This window comes from Pseudopipra pipra, chromosome 9, assembly GCF_036250125.1.
Source record: "Pseudopipra pipra isolate bDixPip1 chromosome 9, bDixPip1.hap1, whole genome shotgun sequence".
NCBI lineage: Eukaryota > Metazoa > Chordata > Aves > Passeriformes > Pipridae > Pseudopipra > Pseudopipra pipra.
In genome coordinates this window covers 2,327,113-2,339,866 of record NC_087557.1, presented here as the reverse complement: position 1 = coordinate 2,339,866, position 12,754 = coordinate 2,327,113, and the positions used below count along the sequence as shown (strand labels likewise).

Sequence of the window (12,754 nt, the reverse complement as noted above, 5' to 3'; positions counted from 1 at the left end):
TGTTCATGGGGTTTTTTCTGTTTTATGGGGTTTTCTAGTGCCTTATAGGATCAGCACTTTAGGAAACTCAGAGGTGCTATTTGGATACCATGGAGCTATGCAAAAAGTTTTTGTTGAGCCTAAAAATCAAGGAGTAGCTCTAATGCAAGTCTCAGATGACACAGCTGTGGGATCACTACCCATCCCTCCCAAAACAATTTTCGTCAAAGCAGCAATTCCCCTTTGGAGCTGACCTAGACTCTCTTCCCAAGCTTTTCTGAATGGGCCGTGAGAGCTTAGGATCCAGCTGAAGGCAGCTCTCCCTTCTCCTCCTGTGCATGCTGAAGCAGAAGCTCCTCTTCTTCCAGCTGTGACTAAGGGAAGGAAATCTATTGAGAGGGTTATTGCTCCTGCTCCTGGATATGGCAGCAAAACTCTGCTCTTGCAGCTTAGTAAGTAAAAAAGTGTGGTGAAGGGTGTGTGTAGTTTGTGTGCATTGAATTGATTTTAGGAATAAATGAGGATGTTAGTACACAAATGGCCCATCAGTGCATCTTCCATCATTGCAATCCTGCTCCTGATGGCAGAGCAGGCTCCAGAGTCAGTCTTATCTCCATCCTGACAGCTGGAAAACAACCAGACCTCCACACAACCCAATTTTAATTGTCAGTCTACACTGTGTGCTCTTGACACTGATGTCTGTTTGGCACCAGCTTGAATAACACAGTTACTCAGGTCAAAAGGCACCTCCAGAGGTCTCTAGTCAACCTCCTTCCCAAAGCAGGAGCAGGACAGGTCCCAGGAGGGATTTCTGAGTAACCCTACTTGTAACCAGCCTCCAGACTGAGTACAGACCACCAACCACTGCACTTTGACCCCATGATCTGGACAGTTTTCCTACACCTCCAGTTGTCCACACATCCAGACAGAGGCATCCCAACTGGGATACGAGAAAACTGAGGAAGACCACATTGAAAGCCTGGCTGAACACAAGGCAAGTGGCATCCATTGCTTTCCCTCATCTGTAGATTCAGTCATAGAATCATAAAATATCCTAAGTTGGAAGGGACCCACACAAGGATCATCAAAGTCCAACATCTGCCCCTGCACAGGACAACTCCAAGAATCACACCAGTCATTTCTTCTCAGAAGGCAAGCAGGTTGGACAGGCATAATTAACCCTTTGCAAGTGCATGCTGGCTATTGCCAATCACCACCTTCTTTTTCCACTGCTCACGAATGTGGACTTGCTCCATGACTTTTCTCAGAGCCTCATTCTCCCTGAGCAGTGGCAGCCTGGGAGCAAAGGGAAAAGCACTTTTAGGTTGTAAATCAGACTGTCAAGAAACAGCTACAGAAGCTCCCAGCCACAGGAGCCACTTGGAAGTTACCAAGAGCAAGCTGAACTTCAGAAAAACAAATGCTGAACAACAGCAAAAAATGCCCCAAGATATAACAAACCCTTCAAGAAAACACCAAACCCCAAAGAAAACCTCACTCTGCCTGTATAAATAATTCACAAACGGTCAAAAAAACAAAACATGGAACCACCCACTTCCCCAGACTGCCAGAAATGGAGGGGAAAGTCAACAACAACAAAGTTAACAGCCATCCAAACAAACTGCCCAAACCCAGGAACAATAACCCTCTCCCTCCCAACCTGCTGAAAAGACCAATGTTCCCTGCTGAAAAACTACCCAGAGGGAAAAAAGGAAAAGAAAAAAAAAAAAGAACAAAACAGAGACAGAAGCCAAACAATAGTTTGTTGGTTTCTTGGAAATATTTATGAACAATATTCAGAGGAAATGTTCTCAAGGGGAAGTCACGTAACCAAGTACAGAATCCAGGCAGAGACTGGGAAAACAGATGGATCTGCCTCTCCAGAGGGGATTTCTGGTGCCTAACAAGTCCAAAGCCATCCGTCCATGCCTACCATGCACACACATCCAGCCTCTGACAAAGGACTACCTCGTACCTTAGCTACTGACACTCCTGATGAGACAGTTTAGCTGGCAAGGCTTTGATTTATTAACTCAAGAGCTGACTGATGCCAGTAAAGATAAAGTCATCCAGTTTTCAGAGGATTTTCCAACCCATTTTCTTTTTTAGCTGAATATTTCAAATGTTCTTTAACTAAATACCCAGAGGATGGTTTGCTGTTAATGATCCCTTCATTTATTTGCTTACAAGTGAGAATTTTGCACCAGAGAGGACCATTTTTGCACAGAAAGTAACAGACCACAAGACAGGTATCAATGACTTAGGCTAAAATAATGCAACAGTTATTACTTCTGGTCTGTGAAAAGACATCTCTGTAATTTAGCATCCATTTGAAGAAAATGTAATTAAGCACTGAGGTCACAGGAAGATTTTAGTATTGTGTTGCTCTAATGTTTTGTTTGACCACAGGTAGGAAATAATTGTTTGACCCTTCAGAGGATATCACAGTTAAAGCACCTCTTCACCAAATACGCCTTCTATGTCCCTAACCAATATTGATTTTAAAAACCTCACTGGGAGCCTCTGAGAAAGCAGGGACCTTACTCCAAATGCCTACAGGGGAAATAATGAATGTATAAATTCTACCAGGAATAAAACATCTGCTTCAAACAGCTCTTTGGAGTCTATATTGACATCTAAACAGCTTTCTATATATTAGTTATCAATTTGGAGTACCTTTAGTACTTGAAACCATCTCTTCAACCTGAATTGTGGAGGCTGAGGTAAGCAGTGGACTGTGTTTTGCAGTCCCTCGAGGGTGACGCCGTTGTGCAGGTGGGACACCCAGCGTGGTTTCACACCAGAACGGGGCAGTGTTTTATTGCACAAACAAGGGTGGGAGCTCTTCCTGCAATGATCTGTGCCCAGCAGGTAGAAATAAAGCTGAGATTGCTCTCGGGTGTCTCCAATTTCTACACCAGCAAAGCTCCAATAATGAATGCTCAGCATCTGAGGGCGTCCTCTATTCTTGTAACTGTGTCCCAAAGCTCCTGCTATTCTCCCCTAAAATTTTGCCTCAGGCAGGCCACATCAGGACCGGGGGTCCCTGTCCCTTCAGTGTCCTCCTGCACACAGAAATGAGTTACTGTGGTTCACAGGACACGTTGTATTTCCCAGTCTGAAAGATCTGCTTACAGGACATCCAAGCTCATGTTACGTGAATTTGGAGACTTGTTTACGGCTCCCAAACCCAGCAGTCCAGTCAGACCCGTTGGGACATTTATAATTGTGTCACCAGGCTATATGAGCACTGTCCAAGAGCAGGGAGGCAGCAAGTCCTGCTCAGCAGCACAGGCCGTCCTCTGCCCTTCCCAGCCTGTTATCCAGGTCCTTAATCCAAGTATGATGTCACTGCTCTGCCCTACTCTTCTTTAGCAGAAGAACAGCATGGTTGCATCTGTTCACAAATGCATTGAGACAAATGTGCTGATTATCACAAAAAATATTTGTTTCAGGACTTTTGGCCTCATGAATGTCCCACAGTCTCCAAGGAAATGTAAAGCAGTTCCAGGCAAGGCTCCCTGCACCTCCACACACAGCCAGCCAGGCCTCATCAATCTTAGGAGCCATTTAAAAGTTCTGCAAGAATAAAAATCCAATTTTATGAACATTTAAAATATACTGTACGTTTGATATCCTGCATTAAGTTCCCAGGAGACAATCCCACTATGCTAATAATCTATTATCTCTAAGCAATTCCCATTTTTCATTCACAATTTACAGTACTATCAAGCATATTTTTCTTAAGTTCACCAAGTGTTTAAGCCAAGAAAGAAAGGAAGGTCAAAAGAAACTAAGAAACTTGCTGAAGGTCCCTGAAAAAAAAAAAAAAAAGAAAAGGTAACAAAACCCAGGTGTCTCCACATTGGCTCAGCATTCTTATAAACAGATTCATTTTACTGTCCTTTAGAGGTCAAAGCCACAAAGAGGTTGCAAAGAGAAAATAAAAATATATGTACACAGAACAATTTGCACACCAGATTTAGAGATATGCAGATATTAAAAAAAGCCTGACTAAAAGCAATATCAGAGCTCAGAGTGCTCATGTTTTAAGAAGCACGTTGCATACATAGTTTTCTGCCGTTTTAGATGCCCCCAGAACACCGAGTGTTTTGGTGTTGTACAAGTGTTGAGAGAAAAAAACCCACCCACCTCTGGAGTAGTACCAGAACTGTTCTTTATGGCAAGTTGCATAAAAGTGACTGCTGTTGATGCTTGGGCAGGAGTCCCAAGCACCGCAGGTCAAACAGTGGCCAGATGAGCCACCGGAAGCGAGGAAGGAACCTCAGCACCTCTGAAACCACCTAAGTGATTGCCATCTTCTTGGAGAATTTGTTTTCCTTAAGAAATCAGAAGTTTGGCTCCTTTGCTAAGGAAAAACAAACAAAAAAACCCTCTCCAAAACCCAGAGAACAAAAACCAAATGCCACCTTTGAGTCAGAAATCACCTGTAACTGCACTCCGAGGAGAACCCAAGTGGACTAAACACCCCTGCTCACCCCCGAGTGAGCACCTGAGGACAGCTGTGCAGCAGCCAGGCCCATGAGCAGAGGGGATGAGGAAAGGCAGAGCACTTTTAAGACTCAACAGTCAATGACTCAGCCTTCTGTCAGATGACAGCAGCCAAATTCTGATATCCAGCAGTCCAACCTCCACAGCACCACACGAGAGCTGAGAGAGCTCTTGTCCCAGATGGCGCGCTCAGATGTGCCCTACCAGAATCTCCTGAGTTCTCAAAAAGCTCATACAATTTTATGCTTTTTCCTGCCTTCCTTGTCCTCTCTCTGTCTCCCCTGATGCTCGCCCTGGGCAGGATGGGAACATCTCCCATTTGGGGGAGCATTTCCAGCCACGCCGGGAGGTCACTGCACAAAGGCGTTACGGCTGCTCAAGTCAGTGCTTGGCTTTCCAGATGAAAGCTTCCCTCAGGCACTAATCCTGCTCTTCTTGGCCCAGCTACTCACAGCCTCACAGCCAAGCAATGCTTAATGCTCCCTGAAAGCTGCATGAATCTGTGCCACCTGCCACCACGGTGAGTTTTCACAAGCCCTGAGTTGCAACACTCCGGGCAGCTCTGAAAGGGATGGCACACCTGATCTTCACACCCTGATCCTCTTCCTAAAGCTATTTCAGCACTGAGAAACATGTTGGGAAGCTTTCCCTCTGGGAGAAGGTAAATAGCTCAGCAGACAAATGCAGCTCCTGGTCTTTGACATCATGACTGTGGCACTGGCTTTTTTAGCCCAATGAGCTTTCAGTGCAGAGATTTAGCTCTAATTCAGTTTATCAGGATCAGCCACCTCCATCCCACCTGGTTCTCCTTGCAGGGACACGCTCCAGAAAGGGACATTCGATTTGGATGGATAAACAGCAACGGTTGCCAGTAGGAGAGATTAACTGCTAAGCTGAAAAGGTTGTCAGCAAAGCTGTGCTGTCTGTTTTCGGTGGAACCTGACACTCAGACAACTGACCTCCAAGCCCAGGTGAGCACAGGAGGAAGCATAGCCCAGGTTCATTTGGAGATGTTTCCTCACAAATAGGGACTCACATCGAGAGATCAGCTTCGAAATAAAATGCTTTTTGAAATAAAATGCTTAACAGCAAGTGGGATTCATGTTAAAACAGGCAAAGTGTTGGGTGGTTAAATGCAACTGTGGCAGCTGATGAACTTGATCCAACTTGGTCTAGACGAGTGCAACACACCTTCTTCAGAAGGCACTTTGCAAACCAAAGTTTTCCACAATTAGGGACATTTAAGGGCAGCATTTCACAGGAATGAATGAATTTTGTAAGACTCCTTTTGATTATGCTCTTGGTTTCTGTCATGAAACTTTACTAGATCTGAAGTTTTGAGTCCTTCGTGTGTGCTGGCTTTTCCCTGCTACAGCTGATCCAACACCTCAACACCCCAGCAAAACACAGTTCCTGTGCATCGGCAGCTGATGTACCTCCCACCACACTTGTGACAGAGAGATCAGTCCAAAGGATCACATTTGGGCACTAGAGGAGGGAAGGGTGAATGGAAACAGATGCGGCACTATTTGCGTGGCTAAAATGTACCCAGAAGTTTCCCATGCTTGCAATGCCTGCCTTCCTTTATATATATATATAATTTTAAATAAAGCTTGGCAGGAGTTCAGACCTAAGATTAAAATAATCGCTTTGTATCATCCCAAAGCAAGAGCAGAGGGCACCTCTGTGCTTTGTCAGCTGCTCTGCCCCTGCTGCCAGCGTGGACCGTGCGAGCTCCGGCTCCTCCAGAACAAGCAGGAGGCAAGAAACATCCATTTTCACAGCCATTATTTGGAGACATTCACAGAACCATAGAATCCCAGAATGGTTTCAGTTGGAAGGAATTTTAAAGCTCATCCAGTCCCACCCCCTGTCATGGGAAAGGACACCTTCCGCTAGACCACATTGCTCCAAGCCCCATCCAACCTGGCTTTGAACACTTCCAGGGATGAGGTATCCACAGCTTCATGCAGTTCTTCCCTCAGACATGCCTTGCTTGGTTTAGGAAGCTCAGTTTGGGAGATTTTTAAAACCAGCTACCAGTTCCTAACCTTGGAGGTGATAAGATGCACTACACATAAGTCCATGTTGAAGAAGGTCCATGTTAGGTGGTAGCATTAGCCTGTAGGAGCGTTCAGTTCACTCCAAAAAAGTTATGAAACATGCAGTTAGCTTCTCTAGGGTTGATACTGCAAGAGAATTTCATTTAGAAATAGATTTATTTCCAGACTATGAGGGCCTGGGTGTTTGAGAACAAGAACTCAATGTTCACAAACCAGTAAGCAAATAAAGACCCCGAGGTTTCTTTGTATTTAAAGCAGAAAAAAAAAATAAAGTTATGACTGAGGCCTGACCCATGATTTTCAAATTCTTGGAGGCAGTGAACTCCATAGTTCTGTAGTCTCTTGTGGATTGAGACTTCTATGACTTTCTTTGCTCATAGCTAAGAGAAGTTTCACACGAGCCTTTCAACCCCATTGCCGTGCTCCATGGAAATCTGTTCCATTGAATGCAGTCCAGGAAAATGGGTCTGTGACTTATACACAAGCTACTCATGAATAATACATCTAGCTGTTTTCAGCAAATCCAAACCTTTAATGAAAAGCAAAGGCATATTCCCAGTTTGAGCTTCGCTGGGCACCAGGTCAGATCCCAGTGATGCAAATCCACGGTCAGGGGCAGGATGCAGACCTTCAGCCTGGCATAGCCTGGAGCACACAGAAAGCCAAAGCTTTGCTTTAAATGTGCTGCTTCACCTATTAGAACAGTGATTTATAGGTATTGGTTTACACTATTGGATGTTCTCTTTCAGCACAATCAGCGCAGAGATTTTTTTTGTGTGTACTGCTGCATGAATATTTTTTATGCACTAGAAAATCAGAGAATCATAGAATCACAGAAAGGTTTGGGTTGGAAGGGATCTTAAAGATCATCTAGTTCCACTCCCTGCCATGGACAAAGAAACTTCCCAGCAACTGGTTGCTCCAAGCCCTATCCAACCTGGCCTTTGAACACTTCTAGGGATGGGATGCAAATATTTTTTTATACGTATACAAAATATTTTTATATCCACTGCTGCACCACTTCAAATCCCCAGGAGTCTAGAAGACTTTCAGATGTCATACAAACTGGGTAGGAGAAGCTGAGCCTTCAGGATTTCTGGTACCCAACACACAATGGTCCACAGGACAGAGCAGCTGTCCTGCAACGTGGTCCCAGAAGCACAGACTCACCCTGGTGCACGGTGCCAACGTCCACACGGTGGAGTTGGATGGCTTTAGGGGTCTCTTTCTCACGAGAAAAAGCCAGGAGCAGGGTTGATAGGGTTGCTTTGCAGTAGATATCACTGCTCCTTGCTTGTTATTCCAGCTCCTGCTGTGGGCCATCTCTGTTTCCCAGAGCCCGGTGCTCTCCGGAGCGCGGTGTGCTGCGCCTGCAAGCTGATAAGGCTGCTTTATGATCTATGGTGGCTGGTTTTAATTAAAGCTGCCTCCTCTGCATTGCTTCCAGCCTTGTGCAGACAGCAGCACAAATGATTTCATCCCCTCTGATCCACCAGATGCCAAGCTCACAATTACGAGCTGACATTATTAAGGAAGCTTCTCCCACCACTCCTGCTGGCTCAAGTAAGGTTGGAACAAGAGAACTAAGGAGAAGGCATACAATGACAGCAAACAAAACCTTCACTCTTACCACTGACTAAGCAGAAAGCTGCTTCAAACCTCCCCATCCTGAGAGTTCCTGGAGGGCTGCAGCAGAGGTGATGAGTCAGCCCAAGGGAGCCACTCGCTCCCCTTCAGGGCAGCAGGCAGCTTCTAGTCTTTTGAACTGATGAGACAGGCTCCAGCCAGGAAAGCACAGTGTTTCTTGTGAGACTCCAGCTTTAATTCCTACTGACACCTCTTGTGTGCAGGTGTGTAGGTAAAGGCTTCAGTTACCCCTGGAGTCACACCTGGAGTCATCCTTCTCTCACTCCTCCACAGGTGGGACTGAGGACATTAATGGGCCTTGACTGCCCTGATCACTCTCCCTTGATCACTCTCCCCTGGGCCTCACCCCTGGGCCTCACCCCTGGCTGCCCAGGCACCCCCAGGCCACAGCTGAGCTATGCCTTGGGTTGTGCTCCTGACTGACTTGTTGTCTGTCCTTCCTGCACCAACCTCAGCCTGGACCTGATGCTGCTGCCCTGCAAGATCGTGGGGCTGCTGGAAACCAGCGTGGTCACCTCACTGAGGTACGGGTGATCAGTGTGGTACCCTGGGCTCTTGGCTCATGTCCTCTCCTGGGGCAGTCTCCTGCTGCTCCCCGACATCAACTGAGCCATCTCAAGCCCTGAGCCAAGCACTCTGAAACCCGTGGCTCCCATGAAGCTCTGTGGGCTTCCAGGGGCCCCTAGACCTGTGGGCAAGGGAATGTGTGGTCCCAGGTGGAGCAGTTCTAGGGCCATCCGGCAGCACCTCAAGTCCGGTCTGCCCCTGGTACCCCTGCTAAGTTCCCTGGTCCAGGCAGCCTGGGAACTCCATCTCCTGCCACCTAAGCTGGTTGTGTCTGCTACCAGACCCTCGGGGTGGGAAACCCCAAGCTGTCTGGTGAGTTTGTGGGGCATTTGGGGGGGCCTGGGATCCATGATGTTGAGGTAAAAGTGATGTTTTGCCTCCCTGACCTAACACTGAGATCACCTGAGGAGCTCAGGAAAACTGCAGACATTTTCTGCACAAAGCCAGGCCCAGAAAACTTTCCATGGGCACAAAAATCCCACCGCATGTTGTTCTCACCCTCATGCTGTTCTTGTAGTACATAAGGTTCAAGCAAGTCATTTTATCTTCAGAGCACCCTGACAGAGGGGGGAAAAGAGAAAAACCCCAAACTCCACACTCTGTATTCCAGTTGGGGATGCCCAGAATGTGGACTTTGCTTTTAGGACCACCCTTGGCAGAGACAGTATTTAAACTTTGAAGCACCAGACCATGGACAGATAATCTTGTATACAGAGTGGGATGTTGTCTTCTTTCCTGTATAAACAGGAGAGCAGAAGACAGGATTGCCAACAGCCTTCCTCAGCCACCAGTTCATTCCTCCCAGCCTCCCTACACCTCAGGACTCCTAAAATTTCGATCAGAGGCAGCTGAGCTGCAGTCAACTCAAGACTTGCTGTTGAGGGTCATGGTGGGAGATGTCAGACTGTGGTGCCCTGCACTGAGACACCTGAGTCATGCACACAGGAGAATAAACAAGAACACTGATGAGAGGGCTTTATGGTCACTGCAGGCGGTTCCATCTCTTTCATGTGCGGGATGTGCAGTGTCTCATTTCTTGCATGTCCCCAGTGTTGTCATAGAAGCAAGTAACATATTTTTCTGGTACAGACCTACTGTGGTACATCCCAAGCTGGTACATGTTGTGCTGTGTTTTGGTCTCCAGAGGGCAAGAACAGCCACCTCAGAGCTATCTGAACTTTGAGGATGCCGTAGCATGCTGTGTGTTTTCAAAGGACCTGTGGGATCCAGCTTGAGTCAACAGATTGAATTGGCAGGGGGTGAGTGGTTGTACCAGAGAGTGACTCTGCTTGAGGGGTTTTGTCTGTTAATGCAGAAGTTAAACAATTAATTTTTGTGAAAATACCAACACTTTTAGAAATTATTTGTAGCCTTTAATGTAGATAGGGGGAAAGACTTTACAGGGCTACCACTGATGTGGAATTTGACTCGAAAAAGCCAAACAAGCCCAAGTCTGTGCTTAGAATTTATTTCTTCATGCAAAGGTTCAAAAATTACAAAAAACAGGGTGCAGCTCTGAAATCTTTTCCCCACATGGAAATCAAAGTGATTTAAATCCATTTAATTCCTGTGTTCTGTAACCAGTTTGCTCACGTTTACAGCACTCAGTGATCCCACAAAACCAGAATTCAAATCTGGATGCTTGACACCAAGTACCTGAGCTCAAGTTGTGCTTCAGTGAGCATCCATTGGGGTGTACCCCATCAGGGTACCCCCATCACTCCTTAATTCCACAAGGAAAACTACCTCCATGGAGATTATAGCTTTGAACTTGTTACCCAAGAGCCCTTCTGGAGGAGCTCTGTCACACTGACTGTCTCCCACCCAGTGTCACCCTGAGCATCCATCTGTTCATGTTTTCCTTGTCTGTTTGCTAATGATGGTTCATTGTGGAGGCTCTTTCAAAGATGAGCGTGCTAAGAAGGTGAATCTGGAAGACATAAGACTGCTAATCATCTCTGGGAAGGTGTTCCTCGTTACAGCCAGCTGGAAGACCGGATCCCTGTGCTTCAAACACTCCAGCCTTTGCTCAAAGCTTGATGTTGCGACAACTCAAATGAGCATTCCTGTTAGTGGTCTAGCAGGAACTGCACACCATGCTTTCTGTGTGTCCTAGCTGAGGGAACATTTTCTATAACATATGGGGCTTCAATCTATGTTTATAACAAGGCATGTCACTTAAGAGTACAGAACTTCCCCCCATGTCAAAGAGAAAACAACCCCCCAGGAGATAAAATACTACCCAGAGCTATCTCAGACCCAAACGTTTTTCCTCCCACTGAAATGGAAATCCAGAATGATTAGGACTGCTCACCTGAACACAGAGGTCCATGCAAAATTCACAGCAGTTGAGTTTCCTGGGTCCCTTTCTTCCTTCTCACCCTGGCACACTGACTAAAACCATCAAAGCACAGTAAGTAGCACCCAGCTGGTCCAATTTCCTTCACCAGGAGCATCTCTTAATCCTGCAGAACTCAGAAAGTGATGGATAGAGACACTGTCATCCCTGGAGGCAACAGGACACTATGCAAGCAGGCATTTGCTCTGAGCTCTGCCTGACCAGATATTGCAGCCTACCATCAGCTCTCTATCTGGTACCCACAAAAAGGCTCTTGTTTCCCTCCCACACTGCTGCCCACGCTCGTAGTGTGTCTGCAGGCATTTATCAAGCTGTGCCATCCCTCCATGGGCTCAGCCTGGGAAGAGCCAGCAGCCCCTACTGCTTCCACCCAGTCTCTGGCAAGAGTCCCTGCAGAGCTCTGCTTTTTGGTGTCTCTCCTCACACATCTCTGCACCTCCCCAGGGCTGTGCTGGCAGCTCCACGTGGCACTGAGAGCATCCACTCCCTCAAATCCCCTTTTTCTGGCTGAAAAGAACGCCCCTCCTGCCCTTGGAGTGGTGACAGGAACCTCCTGTCCCCAGCCACAGCCCGGGATCGCCTCCATCTGCAGCAGCTTTGGGGTGAATCCAAACTCAAGTAAAGCAGCTCTTGCTTTTTCCAGGGGAAAGAGAAGCAGATTTTGGCTCGCCAGTACAGTTATTTCCAATGATCTTCCAAACAGGCTTTTGTGCTTCCCTCTGACATAAAAGATGATGCTCTTGTGGAGTCACAGATGAGATCCAAAGTACAGTTAGAGCTCCCATTTTAGCAAACTGTACTTTGGTTCGCCACATAAATCCTCCTTAGGTTCAACCTTCATGTTCATCTTCAGTGAGGATACTTCACTTATCTCCATCCTACCTAAAAATAGGTGGAAAGGGGTAAAGATGGAGCCAGGTTTTTCTCAATGGTGCCAGGACAGGAGACAACAGGCACAAACTGAAATATATGAAATTCCATCTAAACATAAGAAAAGCTTATTTGTTGTGAAAGTGGATGAACAAGGCAGCAGGTTGTCAGGAGAGGTTGTGGATTATCTGTCCTTGGAGAAATTCAAACACTGCCTGGATGCAGGGCTGGAAGAGCTACTCTGGCTGGTCCATCTTTGAGGAGGGTTGGATTAGACATCTTCAGAGCTCCTGGAGAGATCCCAAACCTCTGCTGTTCCATGATCTGGTCACCTCAGCTGAAAACATCATTGTGACTATTGAAAGGAGTTGTAAACACCTTTCTGTAGCACATGGATGTGTTTTCACAGCCTTTTTGGCTGAGGTTTGGGAAAAAGCTTGTGTCTCCAAGGAGACACCATAACCATGCTTCTTTCCCTGAGCCTTAAGCAAAGTGTTTCCCAAACAGAAATCTTGTTCACAGTTTCATTTCCATTATATTTTTTTTCATAAAGCATTGTCCCAATCATTTTTTATTTCCTGCATGTGGCAGAAGATAGAAATCAGGGAGGATAAAAGCCAAACATGGGAGAACCAGGAAGCAGCATCAGAGTCACTGAGTTACCTCGGGGTTGCTGTCAAATCCATTATTATTCATTACAATAACCTCTGTCAGACTAATGGACATGTGTCCTATTAGTCCTGCAGTCACCACGGGG

General features: G+C 46.4%; 1 long non-coding RNA gene across 1 annotated transcript in view; it reads right to left on the bottom strand.

The window, feature by feature from the left end:
* The window catches only part of LOC135418627 (uncharacterized), a 44,138-nt gene extending 32,581 nt beyond the window's left edge, over nucleotides 1-11,557 (bottom strand). The window contains exon 1 of the long non-coding RNA XR_010432579.1: nucleotides 11,083-11,557. This is a non-coding gene — a long non-coding RNA (uncharacterized LOC135418627). The remainder of the gene's footprint in view (nucleotides 1-11,082) is intronic.
* Nucleotides 11,558-12,754: the final 1,197 nt, after the last annotated feature.